Source organism: Amia ocellicauda, chromosome 16 (assembly GCF_036373705.1).
Source record: "Amia ocellicauda isolate fAmiCal2 chromosome 16, fAmiCal2.hap1, whole genome shotgun sequence".
Classification (NCBI taxonomy): domain Eukaryota; kingdom Metazoa; phylum Chordata; class Actinopteri; order Amiiformes; family Amiidae; genus Amia; species Amia ocellicauda.
In genome coordinates, this window is record NC_089865.1 from 26310773 (window position 1) to 26322586 (window position 11814).

Consider the following 11814-nt stretch of genomic DNA (forward strand, 5'->3'; position numbering starts at 1 on the left):
TCTCTAGACTTGTAACTGGAAGGATGTGGGTTCAAATTCCAGGTAGGACAGTGCTGTTGTATCCTTGAGCAAGATACATCACTTATTCTCCACCACTAAAATACCCAGCTGTACAAATGAAGATAATGTAATTATAATACATTGATGTTGGCATGAAAATGTCATTATAATACCTTTTATTAAGTATGTTATTAAATATTTTATAACATGTTATATCAAAAAAGTGTTTAAAATATATAATAATACATGTATAATGTGTAATAATAATCATATAACAATTAATAACATAATTCATAATTAATAGATTGTTTAAAATAAAGTGTTACCAATAACTGTTTAACAAAACCAAAATATTGTACTTTTACCCATGGGCGTCCCAAGCATTTTGTAGGGAGGGGGGGGTTCAACATATGAAGGCTGGACCGCTACAGTGAGGGAAAAAAGTATTTGATCCCCTGCTGATTTTGTACGTTTGCCCACTGACAAAGAAATGATCAGTCTATAATTTTAATGGTAGGTGTATTTTAACAGTGAGAGACAGAATAACAGCAAACAAATCCAGAAAAACGCATTTCAAAAAAGTTATAAATTGATTTGCATGTTAATGAGGGAAATAAGTATTTGATCCCCTATCAATCAGCAAGATTTCTGGCTCCCAGGTGTCTTTTATACAGGTAACGAGCTGAGATTAGGAGCACTCTCTTAAAGGGAGTGCTCCTAATCTCAGCTCGTTACCTGTATAAAAGACACCTGTCCACAGAAGCAATCAATCAATCAGATTCCAAACTCTCCACCATGGCCAAGACCAAAGAGCTGTCCAAGGATGTCAGGGACAAGATTGTAGACCTAAAGGCTGGAATGGGCTACAAGACCATCGCCAAGCAGCTTGGTGAGAAGGTGACAACAGTTGGTGCGATTATTCGCAAATGGAAGAAACACAAAATAACTGTCAGTCTCCCTCGGTCTGGGGCTCCATGCAAGATCTCACCTTGTGGAGTTTCAATGATCATGAGAACGGTGAGGAATCAGCCTAGAACTACACGGGAGGATCTTGTTAATGATCTCAAGGCAGCTGGGACCATAGTCACCAAGAAAACAATTGGTAAGAAACTATGCTGTGAAGGACTGAAATCCTGCAGCGCCCGCAAGGTCCCCCTGCTCAAGAAAGCACATGTACAGGCCCGTCTGAAGTTTGCCAATGAACATCTGAATGATTCAGAGGAGAACTGGGTGAAAGTGTTGTGGTCAGATGAGACCAAAATCAATCAACTCAACTCGCTGTGTTTGGAGGAGGAGGAATGACCCCAAGAACACCATCCCCACAGTCAAACATGGAGGTGGAAACATTATGCTTTGGGGGTGTTTTTCTGCTAAGGGGACAAGACAACTGCACCGCATCAAAGGGACAATGGACGGGGCCATGTACCGTCAAATCTTGGGTGAGAACCTCCTTCCCTCAGCCAGGGCATTGAAAATGGGTCGTGGATGGGTATTCCAGCATGACAATGACCCAAAACACACAGCCAAGGCAACAAAGGAGTGGCTCAAGAAGAAGCACATTAAGGTCCTGGAGTGGCCTAGCCAGTCTCCAGAACATAATCCCATAGAAAATCTGTGGAGGGAGCTGAAGGTTCGAGTTGCCAAACGTCAGCCTCGAAACCTTAATGACTTGGAGAGGATTTGCAAAGAGGAGTGGGACAAAATCCCTCCTGAGATGTGTGCAAACCTGGTGGCCAACTACAAGAAACGTCTGACCTCTGTGATTACCAACAAGGGTTTTGCCACCAAGTCGAAGGGGTCAAACACTTATTTACCTCATTAACATGCAAATCAATGTATAACTTTTTTGAAATGCGTTTTTCTGGATTTTTTTGTTGTTATTCTGTCTCTCACTGTTAAAATACACCTACCATTAAAATTATAGACTGATAATTTCTTTGTCAATGGGCAAACATACAAAATCAGCAGGGGATCAAATACTTTTTTCCCCCACTGTAGAAGAATCGAGCCCAGGCGGGGGTCTGCTGGTCCTCTCCCAGAAAACTTAGATTATTAAGTTAAATTAGAACTCTGGAAACAAGAGCTGAAGCCATTTCTGGGCGTATCTGACCAGGATTCAGGACTACATCAGAAACAAGCATTTCAATGGGTCAATAGAAATGTGCCAAGAATGAAACTGTACAGGTAACTGTAAATGGTATTGGAATATAGAATTAATTATTGTACTGACGGGGAAAAAAATCCAATATTTTTCATTTACCCATTATTGACTCACCAATAATCTCTAATGGATGTCAATGAGTTAATACAAAACCCATCAAGAGCGAATGACGTAATCCAGTGGTTCTCAAACTTTTTTAACCAAGTACCACCCCTGATCAAACCAAAGCATCCAAGTACCACCTACAAGTCACCTTTTCATAGGAACCACAGAAAATCTTAATGACCAACATGAGCGCATGAATGCACATGCACAAATAAAGAGCACTAAACACTTATCATTTTAGTGAGAGGGGTGAGCCTGTTTAGCCAAGGAAAGCCTCAAAGCTTGAAACGCAGATCTGGCTCAGTATTCATTTTGTTGCAATACTTTGTCTTGATTGCAGTAAGATCTGAGAAATCTTTCTCAAAAAGAGGTAGGTAGTAGCAAAAAGCATAAAAAAAAGCACAGCCTTTAATGAGAGGGCTGGGTAGTCACTCTGTCTTTGGATCCAGAAGTTCAACAGCGACAACTTATCCTGCCCGTTGATAACCATCTCACTTGAGTATGGAGCAAAACCTGCACATGTTCACTGCTCATTTCATTACAAAGCACACTGAACAGACGTGAATTAATTGGCCGGGCTTTGATACAATTCACTACTTTGACAGCAGAGTCTAGCGCAGATTTTAAATCAGGCATTATGTGACTGCCAGTGCCTCACCGCGGTGGATGCTGCAGTGCATCCACTTCACATCCAGAGCGACCTCTCTAATCCATGCAACTACTGCTGTGTCAGATTGTCATCGCTCTGTACAAATGCGTATTTTTTCAAGTCGATGCCATTCTCTTCGATAAATTAATTAATCCCCTGTATAGTTCTTGTTGGTAACGGCTTACAGAACAGAAAGCCCTATGGGACATGCCCTCAAAGTCATGTCTAATATAAACGTGCAAATTGGCCAATTCAGCAACATCAGTAAACTCATCTAATTGTAGTGAAAAGCATCTGCTCATCTTAATGCGCTCTATCAGTGTACTTCTGACATCATCTGCCATATCAATAATTCTGCGAGTGACTGTGTCATTCGAAAGGGGCACCAGGTCAAGCTGTTGAGCAGCTTTTTCTCCACACATAATATGTGTCAGCTCTTTTGCCAATGGTAAACAAAGTTCTTCACCAATAGTGTGGACTTACCTGCTTTAGCAATGCGCAGACTACAATGCAACACACTGTGGTCTTGGCTCATCCTCCTTCCCGGTGTAAGTAAATCCCAAACTTAGATAATTTTGGATTGTACTGTCTTGTTCCCGTTTTCCGATGCTTGCTAACACCCGCAATCTGTATCGGGTTCAGCAGCAGAGCTAGTTTCCATTTATTATTATTCTCGTTCTCAACATGTGTGTCTGCTCTATCGGAGCTGGGATCAGTCCTCTTGGAGTCTTGTCCTTTCAGCCATGATATAGCAGTTGATTTAGGCGAGGTATTCATTTTAATTGCTCTGTTGGCAGATGTGGCGCTAAACTGTCTCTCTGAGAGCTCGAGAGCGGTATAAACACTCAAGTATTAGCGCGCACAGTACCGACACAGCTAACAGGAACTTAATAGACGTAATAAACATTTTTTATTAAAATAGAAAATATGAAAACCCAAGCTTTGTTAAACAAATTCAATACATTACAAATAAAGAATTTACATATTGTATTATTATTTTTTGGTATATTAAAAGGGGGTTCGGTCGGTACCCCCTAACCCCCCCTTGGGACGTGCCTGCTTTGACCCCCTGTCCAGTATTCTTTTAAGATGTGTTATCAGTGTACAATTTGTCATCAAATCGCCAGCACCACCCCATCCCCGGTTGTCAAATGGCCAGTACCCCCCAGTTGATGTTTCGCCAATGACCCGCCCCCCCGTTATTTTCGTATCTCAAAAGTGGCAACCCTAGTGGTATTCCAGCTGCAGGGGGGATGACTCCAGCATGTGACCTACATTCTCTGGCAACCAACTTTTGGACAATCTAAAGTCAGGACATTTCAGATAACAGATCGCTGTAAAGTGAGGTGACCAGGGACTAAGACCCAGAATGAATCACAGTCCCAGACTTGAATACTACCTCTCCGCACAGGTTCGTACTTCGAATAGTTCAGAGCAGTTGTTGTCAAACCAAAAACCACACAGGAGTTCTAAACAGGTTTAGCTTAATTATACAAAGATTTATTACACGAGTTAAAAGAATGCAATTTATCAGCTCCACCACTTGGCTAGGAGCTAAAGTATCAAAAGAAATCCCAATACAGAAAAAAAAACATGAAATTCAAGTGCCCAAGTGCAAATACAAAATGAAATCAATTAGTGACTGCAACGTCCTCCCGTGGCAGGCAGTCAGCGCTGGAAGAAAACGTCCCACACAACACACAATCCAACTAAAAATAGAAAAACAAAGTGATTCAATTATACAAACAAAACTGCTACTTAAGCCCCTCTTAGCATGTCAGGTATCCTTGCTTATGGATCTTTAATAAATAAATATTTATTTTAAAAGTCGAGCACAGGTTTCTTATGTTTTAATAATAAATGAAAGGATTAAAAAGTATTAAACTCAGAAGCACACATCAAGGACTTAAAACTAATGCATACAGGGACAGTGTACAGGGACAGTGTATGACAATATAGGTTAAAATGATATATGCACACAATAATAAAAAATACTGAAAAAAAAAAACCCAAAGGCTTCTGCATGGACACATTAGTCACGCCTTGTGACACCTGAAAGGGATGTTAAAATTGACTTTCCTTCTTTTTCAAGTGGTTTATGAGATATTATACCCTGAGATTATAGAATCACTTCTTGAATTGAGAAAGTAGAGGTGTCATAAAATTACAATTAATAAAAAATAATGTATTATGTACTTATACCTGGAGTGAGAACTGATCTTATTTTATAACTTCCAACACACAGCAATATCTATGAAGTTAGAAATGTTGTTAAAACAAGAATATTTATGGGGGAGTTTAATGGAGGGTGGAGAGAGTGGAGCAGCTCCATGACTTCAGCTGCGGCTCCAGGCTCCGGAGTGCACCGATGAGCCTGAGTCCAGCTCCACTCTGGCTCCGGGTCCTGGAGCTGGCTCTGGGCCAACCCTAATCTACATAATAGCATTATGTTTGATTCTGCAACGACCTACATATATTCAGATGGGCATTTGGTAATATTTATTACTACTATGTCCACAATATTGTGTTTGTACATTGTCAGTCTTCATCCTCCTTGATCTCTCTGCAGCATTTGACACTGACGATCACTCCATCCTCCTCTCCTGCCTCGCTGACCTTGGAATCTCTGGGACTGCTCTCACCTGGTTCTCCTCCTACCTCAATGACCGGACCTACCAAGTGACATGGCAAGGTTCCTCATTCACCCCCCAACCTCTCCTCACAGGCGTACTCCTCTGTACACTTGCTCCCTGGGCCCCCTCATCGCATCTCATGGCTTCTCTTACCACTTCTACGCAGATGACGCCCAGATCTTCCCATCCTTTCCCTCTTCTGACCCTCTTATCCCATCTCGCATCTCTTCCTGTTTGTCTGCTAACTCCTCCTGGATGCACTCACACCACCTCAAACTCAACCTCTCCAAATTGGTTCTCCTCTTTCTTCCCCCCTCTTCCTCACCAACTACTGGTCCTCTCCCACATATACATTGAAATAATTCACTGCTGCTCAACTAAACTAGATAGCAGTGTTGCAAACAAATACGAGCAGTAAAACTTTCCCTTTACAAATTCAGTTTCTGTAATAAAAGTAAATAATCAATATTAACATACCTCGTTGCGCTTAACGAGGACGTTAAATTTAGGTATTTTAAGTATCAATAAAATGTGTTTCTTTCTCTAGGCGCATAATTCTCATTCATAACTCAAATCATAATAAACACAAACCACATAGAAGAGGCTAGCTGAAACAGGGTTTCCTATCGATATTTGCATGGACTGACAATAGCAGTAACACACCAGTAGAGGGCAGCATCCCTTGTAAAATACTATAAACGTACACAGCCAAATGGTCAAAACTAATAGATACTCTGCATAGTGTTCCCGACAAAATGAATACAAGAGATTTATAAAGTAAACAGTAAAACATCAAATAATGATTTGGAATCTTTGGGCACTGCAACATGTGTTAACTTTTCTTTATGAACAAACAGTTATATTAAATAATTTGCCAAGATATATAAAAAAAGAATATCAATGTAAACAAGTGGTCCTTTACAGTTACCCGTTGCTTTGCAGTCTTGAATCCAGGCTGTTTTTTTCCGAAGGTGTTGTTAAGCTGCGTGTAGGCAGGCATTTTAAAAAAAGGCCGGTTTCCTCACAGTTATACAGCTGATCCCTGGTAAACTGATGTGTTTCTATGAAACTGTGTGATTCAGTGTTAGCCGAAAGTTTTTCACCCTGCACAGTGAGCTGCTTGATTCCATGACGGCTCTGAAACCGCTTCAGCCAGCCAGATGAAGCTTTGAAGTTTGAGTCGCCATCCAACAACTGATTAAACCTCTTTGCTTTCTCACATAATATAGCCCCTGAAATTGGAATTCCCTCATTCAATGCTTGAACAAACCAGGTATACACAGCTTTATATAATTTGTCGTCTTGCGCGTGTCTCAGAACCTTCCGTTGTTTGCATCCATAAAAACTTTCTGCACCCAAATGCAAACTTTTTAATCTCTGAAGTAGACTTTTTTTTATATCTGTCACAGTGCTTTTTCCAATTCTGAAGTATTGCGCTAGTTTTTCCCTGGTAACTGCCTTTTCTAGCAGTGAAAGTATTTCAAATTGTTTCTCAATTGTTACCACAACTCTCTTTCACTTTCCAGTTGCCATTTTCCCTTTGCGCTGTACACATTAGTCACGTGGCTGAGAAGTCTTGTCCAGGCGGGTAAGCGATCAGGGCAGATGTGTGACGGATGGATATGCGACGGATTACTGTATTTTGTAAATCGCCCTGGATAAGTGCGTCTGCTAATAAATATATAAATAAAATAATAATAATAATAATAATAATAATAATAATAATAATAATAATAATAATAATAATACTGCACTACTCGTATGTCCTGTCAGGACAATGACATAGAGGTGTACACTATATTACCGAGGAGGTATGCATTCGGGATGTGTCCAGACTCAAATGCTGAAGAACCTTTTAAAAAGTGAAGGAGGCTTCAAAGTACAGAAAATAATATATTTATTTACGAGCCAGCTCAGGAGCCTAACCACAGTTAAATCTCAATGGTTTAAAAGTTTGTCATAGGTTTTATACACCTTTTGGTTCATGGGCTGGGCTGTATATTGTTGGGGGTTACTCCCATAATGGAAATATACGCTTCCATTGTCTTCAGTACACAGCCAAACAGTACTTGACCCTTAACATGTTAAGAAAAATAATTTCAGTTAATAGTAATCATTACACTGGTTTCTTCAAATGCACTGCATAGTCTGGACTGATTCCAGATGTATGGATCCTGAGCCCCCTATATATAAATAGAACATTACATTTTAAAATAGTAAGATTTCAGTAGAAAAACATTTAGTCCCTCAAATACTCAGATTATTACCTTCTTTGTGAAGATATAAACAATTCAGAATTAACAGAATCAGAACTCAAAATTTATGTTTTAATCATAAGGTTGGGAATTAAAAATATATATATAATAAAAATCTGATACTAAATTATCCAAGTACAAGTAGTTTGTAATCAATCAAATTCAAATGTTGCTTAGTAGAAATTTGATGTTTTTAATCTCTGCACACTTTCCAGACCTTTACCTGTGAAAGGAACTCCAGGGAATCATAGACTATGCTAGCATAGGGCAGCACAGATGGGCTGATGGGGGTCACCTGTCCCGAGCACCTCATGGCTTCCAATACAGTGTTTTGGGTGTACAGCTGGATAGGATTCCCCTTACCATGCAGGCCTGATCCCAGGTAGATGATTGGGTACAGGGCAGAGCTGGCTTTCCAGAGCCAGCCCAGTTTATTGTTTCTCCTCATCTGCACCTCAGCGCACTTCCCTGTGTAGTTCAACTAGGTGTTTGAGTACTGTTGAAGCAGTTGGGCATACCGTAGAACCCCCACCGGCCCCTAGGCCTTATCTCGCGGGCTAGCTTGAGTGTATCCTCCATGAACGCCTGTCCAGCCTTCTGGAATTCCCTCTGGGCCTTGCTATCCACTTGAAGCGGAGTCCAATTGGGGTGCTTCTGCCACACCAGTGCCCTGAAGGCCTGCCCTGGTACACCTTTTTGGAATCAAAGTTCTGCAACCACAACGGTCACCAGCTCTCCCAGTCCACAACAGCCATTCCTGAGAAATTAGAGTTTGGGATGTACCGCTCGATGTCAGCCCGTGCATACTGAAAGTGTTCTGGCAGGTTGGCATGCTGTGGCACCCCTCCATTCACTGGTGCCCCTTGGAGCATGTAAAAAGGGTAGCGGCCCAGTTTGTCATCATAGAAGAGAGTGATATTGTTCCCTATGGAGTTCTGGTTCTGGCTCTGGCTCACTGGCTCACTGATTGGGTTAGGAAGAACCGTCACTCAAACCTAGCGGACCAATGGAGACCCATGATGTACGCCTCCCTATAAGCCCCGCCCTCACATCAAAACTGTGGCAAAACTCGTAAACAATTAAAAAGCACAAAGCAAAGAAACTGGCAGCGAAATCAAAGATCCCAGTATCACAACCAAAGGCAGAGACTCCAGGCGAGCACGTGAGTGAAATACACTCAATCAATTCGAGTTTTGCTCTTGCCTTAATATGATTTGTTTTCAAGTTTTTTTGTTTTGCTTTTGATATAATTATTTGTGTTTACTATGCTATACATTTTGCATCCATTTTATCTCAACTTTATTTTTCTTGTTTACGATATATTTTATTTTGAATTTGTTTCTTATGGCGCTAATTTGAGCCCATACCGTGCGTGTGCTCATGCTGCACCAGGCAGGATTGCGGAGCACAGAAACACTGATCCGTAGAGATGACATCAAAACAGAAAACAACTTTTGTCAGCCTGACTGAGCAAGACCTTCTCATGGAAAGTTTTGAGGAATATAAAGACATTTTCACAGCTAATTGCAACAGTGCTGCTGCCGCCAAGTCCAGAGAGTAAATTACTTCATTTTAAATATATATTTTTTTATTACGCAGGCTATGTATTTACCCCAATATAATTATTTCACACACATCCAATTTAAATCTGCATACATATGGACTGAGAGTTTGCTGCATCGGAATTGTTAGCTCTCTATTGCTCTTTCATATTTTGTCATTGTTCTTTTTTAAATATATAATACTTTAGTAGTATGTTGTACTAGTTGTACTAATCTGTCTGATATAAATGGTTTCTTCACATTTTTAGCCAAATTAACAGGAAATTATCCAATCATACTGACCTATGAGATGAACACTATAGATCACTTCATAAAACAAATATGTAAGCAATGATTTCTGACAAATAAGATTAATTCCTACACCTTCCTCAAATCTTTGAGACAATGTACTCTTGTGTATTCTTGAGTCGTGCAGAGCCTGGGCACTTGGGTTAAATACTTGAAATGAGGCAGGTGTCGAGCCTGGGGATAACAGCAGACAAGACAAGGGGATCCAAGCGCAGGTAAACAGCCAGAAATTCGGTGCGTGGTACAAAAAGGGCTAGACAAGGGAGCAAACAAGACTAGTAGGGAAATCCATAAGACGTGAACACAGAGAAAGCAGGGGTCGAAATGCAATAGGAAAACACTAGACGTTTAGGAACAGGAAGCTTAGGCGTTGCTTCAAAGATGCGAACAAGACAGCATTGAAGTAGTGTGGTAATGGAGATTTAATACAAGAACTAATGAGCAAAGAAACAATATACAGGTGGGAATGGTAATTGGTGACACAAGGATGATTATTGAATGACTGGAATCCGAGAACAGGGAGCGGAGACAGACGAAGGCAAGACAAGTGCAGCCCCTGGCGGCTGAACTGGGAATCGTCAGGCAGTGGATATCACAGAAGGTGGATTCACAGATCATATGGGAATAACTGAGGTCAAGTCATGGATAATGTACAGTATTATCCAAAATCTGATACCTTGTTGTCTAGCACAGGCATTGTATAATTGTCATAAAAATTTTCATTAACATCATAAGAACCTGTACATTATTGCCATGAAATGATTTCCTATTAACAAAATCTGCCTCGTTTGGTCCTGAGGGTGCCTTGATGGGGATCTGACTGTACAGCACCAATGACTCTGCATAATAATGTAGTCTATAAATCTGTAATGATAGGATTACCCATTCATTAAATTGCATATAACCTCATAGCAGCAGCTTTGCCGATATTTTGAACTATATATATTTGAGTATAGGAATGCGCCACTAGCAAAAAAGCGCAGCAATATTCATATAGTATGCGTCACTGTCAAAGCACGGCTGCGCTGGGTGGTTTGGTAATGTACCGCTCAAGTAGATTTATTAGGTAAATTATACCTTGCCGACTGAATCTATAGCGCTCAAATAGGAAAACATAGGAATGATGCAAATTATCTTGGCAATCTTTCAGTACTCGTTCCCTATGAAGAGCTGATCTACTTAAAATTGCTCCTTGATCTATAAGGAAGGGCATTGCCATTTCAGAGGGATGTGTCAAGAACTTTCATTGGGTAGAAGCACAAGCTTTTCTGCACAGATCTGGCTAAAACTCAAAGTTAGCCTGCATTGGAGCAGATTTACGATTAAGGATGTGTTGCTATAGTCATTTACTAAACGGGACTTTAACCTTGCTTAGAGGAATGGAAAAAGCCAGACTTCTGTCAAGTTATCGTCAAAGTTGTCTGGCTAACTCAGTTACCCAGCTGTGAGGAACGGGGGCCAGGGCTTTACACTAACTTGTTTTGGTAGAAGCACAGGTGTTCCTAAATATATAAGCAATAGCAGCAAACACACAAAGACTGTATATTTTATGTAATTAATATGCACAATTAACTTTGCACAAGATGTGCTAAAGGATAACACATTTCTCATTGATATCAAATAATGAATAAGCATTCAAATTAGCATTCAAATAAGCACTCTCTCTCCACACATATGTATTTCCTATTTGTTAAGAAATATCATTTTCAGAGTTCTCTTCAATGGGCCATTGTTTCTAGCATTGCTTTTCAGTTTTTTAATTGCTTGGAGGAGGACAACAATGTTTTACAAAATTGGTGGATGTTAGTATTGTTTTTTTAATTTCAAAATGCTTCCAGTTGTATACAGTAAGCCTATTACTTTCTCAGGAGACCCTTATATACAATCTACTCCCTATGCTAAACATTATGCTAAACCCTTATGCGAAACATTAAGTATTTTCAGTTAAGTATTTCATAGATGAACATGTTAAATCGAATAAAGAGTTACTTTTCAGTATAGGAAGCATCCACTGTCCTGGCTGTTTGTGTTGCGCTTTGATGCCGGTGCATGATCCTGGACAGGTTTCTTTTTTTAACTGTGTGCACTCTGCCCCGCGTGACAGGTGCGTGATGTGATGCTTACATCGTCAGGCTGCAGGTAGAAGGGCAGATGGCGGTCA